Below are 12171 nucleotides of genomic sequence, written 5' to 3' on the forward strand. Positions count from 1 at the left end.
CTCTCCCTGATTCTGCGAGCTTGGGAATGGCTAACAGAATGTGGGGGCCTAGTCTCTTGAGACCTATGGCGCTCAGAAGAGTCTTGTGACTCTCCCTTGCTCCAAGGATTGGCTGAGTGCCCCCCCACCGTCCTAGCTGGGAAGAGGCTTTTAAGATGCGTTTAGTGGGCCTATTTTCATGGAACTCCCCACCAGATTTGACTGACTGATCTCTAGGTAGGTGATATTTCTGGGGATCCAGTTCTCTGATTCTCCCCTCACTGGATTCTCCCTGATCAGAGAGGCAGGCCCTAATATTTGAGAACCTGTACATAGATGCCTGCCCATCCATTTCTGGGAGGCGTTGATCTGTCAGTCCCATAGTTCCCATTATGTTGAAGTCTACCATCCCCGTGGCCCTTGGTTCATATGTGCCAGTCGACATGGGGGTGGCACAGTCCATGGAATTGAAAGGATTAACGTCCCTGATGCCAGGGTTCTTGAGGTTATGCTCAGGGGTTTCTCTCTCCCATCTTACCTCATCTGTTTCAGCCCCTACTCCCTGATGACATGCCAGAATCTGACACTTGTGTTCCTCTATAAAGGCCTTACTGGTCTCTATGAGTTGTTCTTGCATGGATATCTGTCTATGGAGCCTGTCATTCTTTTCACAGAGAGCCTCATGGCCTCTCTGTGCTTCCTGTCTGAATTGGGAGTATTGGGCCAATTTTTGCTGCAGGAGACTCACCTCCTGAGTTTGGTCCTTACTGGTCTGAATATTCTTTGCCAGATCATCCTCCACCTGCCTTGTGTGCTCTAACGGCTTTTCATAATCCATTTTGATTTGACCAAGTTCCTGAAGGGCTAGGTGATTTTCTTCTAACTTTGTTTTTAAATTACTGACTTCCTGGCCCAAGATGTCCCTTTCCTGAGTTAGAGTGCCCCTTTGTGCAGCCAGGTCGTCCCTCTGCTTTTTAAGTGCCCCAGCTTTCTGGCGCTCCTCATCAAACTCTGTTTGGGATTCAAGGTCTTTAATAATTAATGTATTATTCTCCTCTTTCAAGGATTCAAGGTGGTTCTGTAATGTAACTACCTGCTCTTCACAGGCTCTATTAAAATGTAACTGTAATGCCAGCTTTTGTTGACTCTGTTGTAGGGAGTCCAACCTTTCCTGACACTCTTTTTGCAGTGTCAGTACCTGGGCATCTTGCTCTGCATTCTTTTGCAGTAAGAGCGTCAGTTCTTCTTGCAGTTTGGTGGCATACTGCCTAGCCTCTGTTTCAGATTCCTTGCTATCCTGGAGCCTTTGCTCTGCAGAGTCCAGATTAGTCTGGATTTTCTGCATTGCTTCCCCTTGCCTCTTTGTGAAGTCTACCTAGTCTGCGTGCTTTTCCTGTATGACTCCTATGTGGAGGTACAGGTAGGCCGCTATTTTGGCAATTTTGCCTTGCACCTCTTTTAATTTTAGGGGTCAATTACAGCTCACTGAGTGCTTGATGTAATGGCCCCTTGTCCTGACAGATATTAAGGTTGGTTTCAATGACTTCTTGTTTTATTCCCTGCAGCCATACCTGTTTGTCCTCTTCTACCCATTCACCCCTGACAAACAATTTGTGCAGTAGGTGTTCCCTTGCAATATTGATTTCCACTGGGGTCGCCATTCCGGAAATATTAATTTCCTTCTGGCTTAAATTCAGGGTACATTTACTTTTTCAAACAGGCCTGATTTCTAGAGTATTTATTTTAGGGGTGCTTATACAGTGTAGCACAGTACTCACACCACACAAAGTATTATTACTCTGCAGGTTAGACTGCTGTGTTAGACTGTCACGGGTGGCAATCAATCAAACCCCGGACTCGAGCCCCAAGATTTGTTAAGGATTTCAATCAGGCGATACACTCTGCTCTCGGACTAGTGTACAGCGCAATGGAAAAACATATTTGATATATAGATTCAATTATTTGAAAGATGTACCACTCGTATCACACCCCTTTCTTAAAAATACCCCGGGTCACGCTGGACCAGGAATCAGGCTAGTCTGTAAAAGGTATTATTTATTTATTTAAGATCAAACTCACAATATAGATATTAATAGGTAAACAACAATCTCCAATGGGGTGACAGAACACTGAATAATATATTTAATACACTAGGACTCAGTAATGAGCAAAACAAATGCAGCACAGAAAATAATAATTTTGTGTTGGTTTCAGATCAGATAGTACTGTGGTTAGAGGTTCCACCTGCAACACCCCTCAACCCCCAATAGGCAATGCAAAGAGATGGAAGGAGACAGCAGGTATTCAGGAATAGTACAGATCAAACAGTGTCTCACTTCCCCCTTCCGCCCTTACACAGAAAGAGAAAAACAAAGTGGGCTTTTCAACTGTCAGTATGACTTTTAAAGTGGCTGAGCAAGAACTCTAAATGTGTGGAAAAATGCTTAAATTATTCTAAATTCCTATTGGAGCCACTTTGAACAGTTGCACACAATCACCAGCAATGGTTTAGTCCAAAGAAAACAATTGAAATCTTAAAGTCCACATCAGAAACAATTGGAAGCTATTTCACACATGTAAACATTTCTCCAAATGGGAATTTGCGGGAAACTTTTCTGTGTGCGATATTCGTGATAATGGGAGAATCACACTGAAATGCGGTTTTGGGTTCTATGGGTAGCTATGATGTTATGTACAAGTAGGAGTAGGAGTTGAAATTTAGTTTCTATCACAAAAACTGAGGGAGTTATAGAGGTTTTAGTAGAGGTCGTTTTTGCGAGATATAGGCGCGGATTTGGACAGAGGCTTTAATTTAAAATCAGAAAAATATTGACTATGGACTAGAGCACCCAAGCTAAGCCACCAGGACGGCACAGGTAAGAGTCACGAGTGATTTGCAACTCATTCCTGGTTCCTCACTGTCCCCCTTGGAGCGCTAGGCTGGTCACTCGAATGAAATTAATAGATCAACGTTGACAAAATGACCAGGAAAAGGATGCTTTTACAGATAGACAGAATAAGAATTCATCACAGATTTAGGCAATGTTACTGATTATGGAAGTAAGAATAATTCAGAGGTTAGGAGGGGACAAGATAATGCAAGGTAATCAACAGTTTCTAGCTTCCTGTTAATACTCACAAAACAAATGGATTTAAGATTTTGGACCGTTAGGATTCTGGACCGTGAATCGGATCTATCAGGGACTGACAGCTGGGCACATTGGACGGGAAAGGGTCAGCAAGGCACTCTGGTCACAGCACGGCACAGGACTGATAGGATCTGCCCTTCTTGGTTCTAAGGATATTTCAATTCAGCAGGCAAGCATTAACAGCACACCCGGCTGTATTATGATGCTTCCCCTAGGCTTTTGGGGTTCTGTTCTAGAATTAGAGGCCTAGCTGGGAATGGTTCAGCTATGCATGGGCCTTTGCTTTGCCACGTTTCTGGAGTCTGGAACAAGGAAGATGCAGATTTCAGCAGCAGGGCGCTCATCCAGCATCAGGAAAGTGAGTGGATCTGTCTGTCTTTATGTGCTGTCAGCTGTCTCTATTTATGTTCTAAAAGATCATCACAAAGGGGGTGTGTGGGCCGGCTTAGCTAAGCTTGCCCCTTTGAGTTGGGATAGGGTCAACACTTCATCTCCGCCTTGCATATGGGTTGATTGGATCATGGCCGGCTGATGTCACATTTTATGATTTGCTTTACAGTCCTCAGAGACCTCCGTTTAACCAGTCGTCTCAAAATTGGATTTTACACTAAACACACATTTCTACATTAGTCACCTTTATATAAATCACACAGAAAGATGCCATATTGTGTGTAGCACCTTTTCATCAAAATCTCGTAGCTGTAGGATCTTGTTTTAACTTTCTAGAGAATGTTGTCCTTTTCGCTATGCACACAGTTTCCAAATTGTATGCAACTTTGCACAAATGTGCGTGTTTAACATAGGCATAGGCGTGTACATTTTCACAATTCTAACAGTAATACATTTTGCATAAAATCACATATCTTGCCATTCCTCTCCAGAACATGTCACACAGTTCTCTTCACGCCTCTTTACACGTGCAGCCAGAAATTAAATTAACAACTCTGTCATTTTTATATTTTTCACCATTTTGAATAGCAAGTTATACGTCTTTTAAAATGTGTTCTTTGTTCATGTTTAGCAACAGATGGTCTCTTGGCTCTGCCTCTTTTTGTCTCCCTGCAGTCCAAGGCATCCCCCTCCTGGCTTGTTCCTTCCAAGAGAGTTTACAACTGCCTTCACACCTCCAGTTTCCTGGGCTGCAACTTTGTCATTGTTCTTTTGCCTTCTGTAGACAAGATTCTGCTCTAACCAGCAATTAACACCTTCCCGTGAGTTTCTGCTGAGAGGAAGGCCCTCCTTCCAGGAAAAAAAAACGCTTTTCCAGTTCTTGCAGCCCCAGTCATGGTAATTAACTTTTAAATCCAGCAAAACCAACTTTGTTGCATCAAACATAATACATTATTTTCTTAGCCTTTAATTTGTGGGATTGAAAACACAACTAAGATCTGTATTCCTTTTGGCCAACAATCCTTTTTCTGCTCGCTAATCCAGCAGGCTTTTGAGTTTTAGCTCACTTTTTAAAGTTTCATCAGGAACTCCTCTGACAGCTGTCATTCAGGCAGCCCAGGGTACTGCATCCAGATTTTGGCATACAGGCTGTCAGTTTACAGACTTTCCAGTTTTCTGATGAATGTTTTGCTCTTCATATTAGGACTTTTTATATTTACAATGCTTCATTAAATACATGAATTTTAGCACCAGGGAAGATTTTGAATGTAAAAGTGTTGTGTTATAGGCATTTTGAAGTTTGTAGCAACAAAGCAAATGACATTTGTAGGCACATTTTGGGGTTTCATTTGCAAAGTGCTGCTTCTCTGTCTGTACTCGTTTGCTGGTCATGGAGCCCACTGGCACATTTTAGCAGGGCTTGCTCTATCCCACCACATATGCACCATGGGTGGCAGGTTGTCCATCCTTCTTTTTGTGTGCTGGAGCACACGGTTTTGGTAGGTTTTGTTGGTTTTTGGCACGCAAAAGGGTTTTGCCGCCATTGTTGCTGTTTCTTTCCCCATAACTGGCAGGGTGATGGCGCATAACATAGCGGAGTGGGTCAATACATCCCACAATAGTACATGCAATGCAGACGCACACGGTTTTTCCAATGGGCAGAACAGGGTCTCTTCAGGGGTCTCTAGCAACTCGGAAAGGTGGATGAGACGATGCAGAACAAGTTTCTACTATTCAAGAAGGACCTCCACTTGAGGGCAGAGGCAGTTTGAAAGTGCGGGATGAGTCACTATTTCACAATAGCTGTGGAAAGGAGAGGGGCACTGAGGGGCCACTTGTAAGTAAAAATGGGCTCTAGGGGCCACTGGTTGGGGTAAGGAGTACTCACCGGTCCCCGACGCAAGCAGATCCAAACTTCGCCAGTTCAGTCCACTTCGCTGGCAGGTTCGAACGCGGCAAAAAGGACGTTTCTGCACCTTTCAGTTCCTTGGATACAGCGATGATTCCCAAATGGGACAGTGGTGATTTCTCCGCTCCGGGAGGACGAAACGACCCAGTTTCACTGCAGCAGGCTTCAGGGGCAAGAGGTTCACAAATGCAGCGAACTTGCACAGGTCGTTGCCACGGCAGGGCAACACAGTAACCACACTTCCTCCGGTCCTGGCGCACTTGTCTCAATTCAGACCTGGGAATCCCAAGTGTACGAAATTCAGTGTGAGGGTGTAGTGGACACAGAACGAGCAGTATACCAAGTTTCGAGGGCCTCTTTCAAACGGCAGCGGTGACAGAGCAAATCAACTGGGTAAGCCTGTCAGTCCACTGGTTGGCCTAGGGACACTTCCGAGAAAGCTTAATTGCAGGTTTTGATGAAGGTGCCGAGAGTAGTTGGTCCCACTATTCCAATGGGTCAAAGTATCTTTGCAGACCTTCTAGGACGACCAGATGCAGAGGGGTCCCACAGGACAACAGGGGGTTCAGGGTGCCAAACCTTCCAGAGGGTCACCAGCGGTTTCTCAACTCAGCTTTTTAGTTGCAGGATACTTGGATCCTATCCTTTGTTCAGTGTGAACTCAGGAGATCGACATGGTAGTGGTGTTTTCAGCCTCCTCTTATCCAAAGTTCCCTTTGCTCCAAAACGAGGGAGGACCCAATGGGAGATCTGCTCACAAACACTCACTCCATACGTGGACCAATCATGGACCACAGTGGTCCCAGGCATTCATGGCACTCCAGACTCTCTGGCACCCAGAATGTGTATTGGAATCAGACATTCCAGCCCACATCCTAGAAGCACACACAAAAGGCATGCAGAAGCCCGCAAAAGCATTGTGATTCGCGGGAAAGTTCATGACCAAATAAGGACTGACCTGGGTCGACTCGACCTGGGGAAGGTGAAGGGGAAAGATGGCCAAAGGACAGGACAAAGAACCTCGTGGCATGGCCATTTTGGAGCCAGTCCACCTATTCGTGCCAAACGCGGTAACCACAGTTAACATGGCAGGAAAGGGTTAAAAATAATGTGAAAAGATAGCTGCGACCAATCCGGTCCATGACACATCTGCACAGTTCATAAAAAGTCCAGCAAGAGTATCTAGGGCCTTTGGAAATGACTGGAGACCCAAGTGTGCTGTATGGTAGAATACATTGCACACTTGTTACATGTTGCACAAAGGTTGCAACATGAGGAAAGGACTAAGGGAAACAAAGTCTCCCAGTACTGACTGTCTTAAGGGCATGTCAGTTTCCCCATAAAAAGTGAGCGAAAGCCCAGAGGAGTGCAGCTGAAGGCTGTGCTTCTCTACCAAAGTCAGTCAATGGTGTCTACACAGCAGCAAACATTTTGGGGGTTGACACATGGAGGGAAAATTACATACAACAATGAAATCTCTCCTAACAGTTGTTTGAGCATAAAACACATCTCCAGAAAAAAGCACAATCAAGGGACACCTAAGACAGTTTTTTAAGTTAGGATGCTGTCAGTGGTGGCTGGTGAATTTTTGTATTTGGAGGGGAGAATATATTTCCCACAAATATGCCTGAAACGACCAAGCATAACGAGAGAGCCTAACCAACAAAAGGTGTGTTGTGGGTGTTTTTTCCCCAAGAAAACCCTTTGAATAATGGGATGAAATGGTCCATTATATAGCACACATTCGGTGGAAAATTGGGTAAAAAGTCAGGCAGTTTGCAATTGGTTTTGTAGGGTAACTCCATTCCAGAAATGCAATTGATACGGGTCACCAAGAGTGCACAGGAGCATTTCCCAACACATTTTCATTTCCTGATGCCTTTACCTACAATAGAGGCCAGGAATACAAAATATGTTCATGCTGGCTGTGTCCATACATTTCCATGCTGGCTCCAGAATATAGGAATATTTGATTTGTGTATAATGCCAGTAATTATACTATAAAGCTCTGCCGATTTATGGCAGCATCCCCACATAAGAACGTACTCATGTTGGCTTGGCCTCTAAAAAGGCCATGCCACAATAAGAAACCATGTCCAAACTGGCTAAATGCTCCTGCGTGCTGTTGGTGACTTGCATCTATTGCAATTTTGGATTGGATTAACCCTCTAAAACCAATTGAAAACTGTCTGGCTATGTAATACATTTTTCACCGAAAGTGTGCTGTATAATGCACCATTTTAACCCATCATTCAAAACGTTTTCTTGGTGGAACCCAAGTACTGGGTTGGATGGTGCTCCATTACTACGCTAGGTCTCTATGGCATATTTGTGGGCAATATTTAGGCCCCTCGCTGGACATCATTTGGGGGACGGAAGGGGTTTCGACCATGCAACCTCTGGCTCTGCCTCTGCTACCCCTGGGGAAGGGGTTGGGATTTCAAAAAGAGATAATTTCTATTTGAAGTCACTCTGACTTCAAAAATAAATGATTTCCATTTTGGTTTTCTGTAAAAGAAATAATTACTTTTTGAAGTCAGTAAGAGTGATTTTAAAAAGAAATTATTTCATTTTGAAATCCGAGCACCCCCACAGCTCCCAGGACAGGGATGGATCTGGCTCCTGTGCTCTGCTGCACATGACAGGCCTTGTATGAGAGCTGGAGCATGGGAGTCAGAGTCATGCCTGCACAGGACAGATTTTGGAAGGTAAAAACATTTAATTTTCATTGTAAAAGTGTATGTGTGTGTGTGTATTATGTAATGTCCATATGTGTATATATCACATAATGTGTGAATCAGTGCATGATGTTTGGTAGCTGGGAGTGCTTGTGTGAGAGAATGGTGAATGAGCACATGTGTAAATGAGCAAGTAGTGTGTGAATGTGTCTGCTTGTGTTAAATACCTGGATTACTTGCTAGTCATCTTTATTACTCCTAGTGACACTCTTCCCCGTCCCAGTACTTGAGTATGAAGCACCTTGCCTCATACATAAGTACTGGGACGAGGAAGAGGGATGTTGAGGTAATACTGGGTCATGGAGTTGGTTTTGGGGGTTGGAGGAGGAGAGTGCGAGGGGGAGGGGACATGTGGGAAGGGTGGGGTAGGAGAGCAGTGGTCTAATACATAAAGGTCTTCAATGACAAAGCAGGCATGATATGTATTGGTGGCTATACTGCATTCTAGTACAGCCAGTTTAGTCATGTCTTACTGTGGCATGATATTTTTACTGGACATCTATACTAAAGTAAGCAGGATAAGTTTTATTAACTGTCAAGCTTGACATTTGGGTGCAGCCAATATAGCCTTTCTTACTGTGTCATGGCATATTTTCTGTTCCTATTATCATGATGCCTACACCCGGGGACCCAGACCAAGTCCAGCAACCCTGGAAGCAGGCATCAAGTTATACTAAGCAAACCCAACAACCCCTGCTAGGGGCTATTTGGGTGCAGCCCTGGCGCCTATGGTGCCAGGGTCATATGGAGAGTCAGTCCTGGCGCCATAGGTGCCAGGCTCATAGATCAAAATTTACCTGATGCAGACCATGCTGCAAACTCACCTGATGCAGACCATGCTGCAAGAGCTCCAAGCCAAAGGAGGCTTGGAAGGGACTACTTTACCTAAGGGACTATATTTTTACTCGGGTGGGGCTGGGGAGGAATACTTACCTGGGACTACTTTGGAGGCTATTTAAACCACGCCCGAAGAGCAGCACACGCTTCGCGTTATTCTGCATCCAGCAGCGTAACGCTCACCGTGCCTGCAAGTCTGCATCCAGTCTTCTGCCACGCCCGTCTCGAGTCCGCAGCTCCTAGAAAAAGGGGAGAGAAGGAGAAAAGGTTAGAACAAGAGCAATACCTTTGATCCTTACCTGAATTCCCGATCCATCGCGCCTTCGAGCTGGAAGAAAGAAGTTATTTTATGCGCGTCGCCTCGCCTGCAGCAGCGCCGCGCTGAACTCATCAGCCTTCGCAGCATCTTCACATTCCACCACATCCTTCTGCATGCTCCCGCCGTACTCCGGCACCTAAGGGGAAGACAAGAACAGCAAGGTGAGCCAAGGGAATACACAGAGGCAATATTAGTTACCCCCCATAGACTTACCTGATTTTACCACCGGGGGTACTATTCCTCTTCACGGGTCTGCGCAGCTTCCACTGCATCCTCGCCGAACCCCGGCCCCTAAGGGGAAACAAAAGGACAGCAATGTGAAACAAAGGGACAAACAAGGGGAAACCTCCTCACCACAATAGATTTACCTGATTTTACCACCGGAGGCATTATTCCCCGAGACTTCATATTTTCTCTCAGCGCCTGAATAAGGGAGAAAGCAACAGGTTACATATTGACATTATTTTATCGAACTGTGTTGGATAATACAAATCCTTACCTGAATATTACCGGTTGCCAAGAGGAACTCTTCGCTAGGGTCAAGCTGCAACCTGCAAGGAATCGGACAAGAGTGAAAGCCAGACATTTTAACTCTTATGAACTACATACTTACGGCGTCTTGCCGGGAATCTCAGAGTCAATATTGTTCTGGAACTCACCAATTCCTTTGAGCCAGTGAAGCAACTGGTCATCAACGCGCCCCTGCGCTCAATGCAGGATGGAGAGATCATCTTTCCAAACCATCAGGTGAGACTATAAGAGGGGACATCAAAGGTGATCAGTGGGGAGAACAGCGGGAGTGGGTGAGGGTTAACGCTCAACTCCACGGGTTGTTAATTACCTTTCTCCATTTGCAGAAGAATATTCCTATGGGCCAAGCAAACGAAGCTAGGTGGGCCAGTCCAGTCCGTCATCTCGGCACTACGCGTCACATTGGTGGAGGCCGCAGCTGTCCAGTTCAGATCGACACCCCTGTGGGAGCCAGGTGAGCATAACACCTATATAATGAAGTAAACATCATAAGTGTTATTACCTGGCTAGATTAGCATGTTGGTGTAGCTAGTCTAGCAATTTCTTATTGTGGCTTGACATTTTGTACTGGGCATCACTGATAAAGCAATCATAATACGCGTAATTACCTGGCTACACTGGTATTTGGGTGAGGCCAGTCTACCTGTTCCTTACTGTGACATGACATATTCTTCTGGACATCTATGATGAAGTAAGCATAAGAAGTGTTATCACGTGGTAAGATTGGCATTTTGGTGCAACCCATCTAGGTATGTTTTACTGTGGTATGGAATTTTTTTGCTGTACATCATGAGGGTAACAGCAAACATGATAAGTATTATTACGTGTCTAGCCTACATTGTGCAGACCGTTTTGACCCCCTTTCCTTATTGTGGCGATGAATTTTTAATAGCAAAGTGGTAAAATAGCTCAGAGGGTTGAGCACTCACTGATGCGATCTATGTATGATCTGCTGGTTCGAATCACGGCATGGCCAACTCAGACTTTAATTCTTCCGAGGTAGATAAATGAGTATCAACTTCGGTTAGAATGATATTTGTATTTAAATATGTGCTCTGTATTGTGCTATGCATAAAGTGCTATATAAATAACAAATCATTATCATGTATCAAAGCATTAATGCTCCTGTGCATTGTTGGTGACTTGCATCTATTAGACTATTGGATACTGTAATACCACAGAAACTGGTAATTTGTATTTATATTTGTATTTTATTAGATTTATATAGCGCTTTAATCCAAAATGCTTTACAAGAGGAACAAGCAAAATACAAGCATTACATAAAAATTGAATCAAACCAGAAAACAGTACAAGGAACAATTTACATTATAGATGATTAGACCAAGGTAACAATCGAACTGCGCCACACACAAAAATTCAGCAAGTACAGGGGACTGCCTGTCGGCTGTTAATGAGTCCAAGGGAGAGCCTATCTGTCTAATTTAGAATTACAACTGCAGTATATACGAAGTTATGGTTTTGACTCCGGTTTAGGAACATTTGATTTACACATCTTACTTAATTGTGGCTCAGTTTGGACAAGATTTCTTGCCTCAGGGGAAGAGCTTTGCTCGAAACACGTGTCAGGCTGTCCCTTGCATACATTAAACAATTGTACACCTGTACTTGCTGAATTTTTGTGTGTGGCGCAGTTCGATTGTTACCTTGGTCTAATTTGCTTACACTGTGGGTGCTGGGCAAGGCACTTACCTACCAACAATTGACCGCAGCCGCATAGCCCCCTTATTATTAAGGCATAAGCGCTGGGTTCCTTTGGCCTTTTTTGCCCAATTCTCTTTACATTATAGATGTTGTTAAGCGTGAGTGGAGGGGGACGAAGGTGAGAGAGGGAGAAGGGGGTTTAGGGAGGTGAATGAAAGAGAGAAGATTTTAGAGAAGTGTGAAAGGTAGGATAGGAGGAAGAAGAGAGGATGGAGAGAGGGAGGCACTTCCAGTGGAAAGGAGTGAGTAATTGGAAAGAGCAGAAGTGGGAAGGGGCGCAGGTTGGAGGAGGAGAAGCGAGTAGGAAAAGGTCAGCAAAGCGGAGTGAACGGGAAGGAGTATAAAAAGTGAGAAGGGAGGATAGGTAGGGAGGTGCAAGACCATAGAGAGATTTGTAGACTAGACAGAGGACCTTTTTGACTTGGGAGTGAAAAGAAAGCCAGCCTAGTGAGGTAAGAGAAGAGGAGATGGAGTCGTGAGGTGAGAGAAGGCAGAGGGAGCGGATGGCAGAGTGGTAGACAGATTTGAGGGGGGAGAGGTGAGTGGAAGGGAGACCAAAGAATAGAGTGGAGCAGTAGAAAAGTCTAGAGAAGATGA

This window comes from Ambystoma mexicanum, chromosome 2q (assembly GCF_040938575.1).
Source record: "Ambystoma mexicanum isolate Mex_15411 chromosome 2q, UKY_AmexF1_1, whole genome shotgun sequence".
NCBI lineage: Eukaryota > Metazoa > Chordata > Amphibia > Caudata > Ambystomatidae > Ambystoma > Ambystoma mexicanum.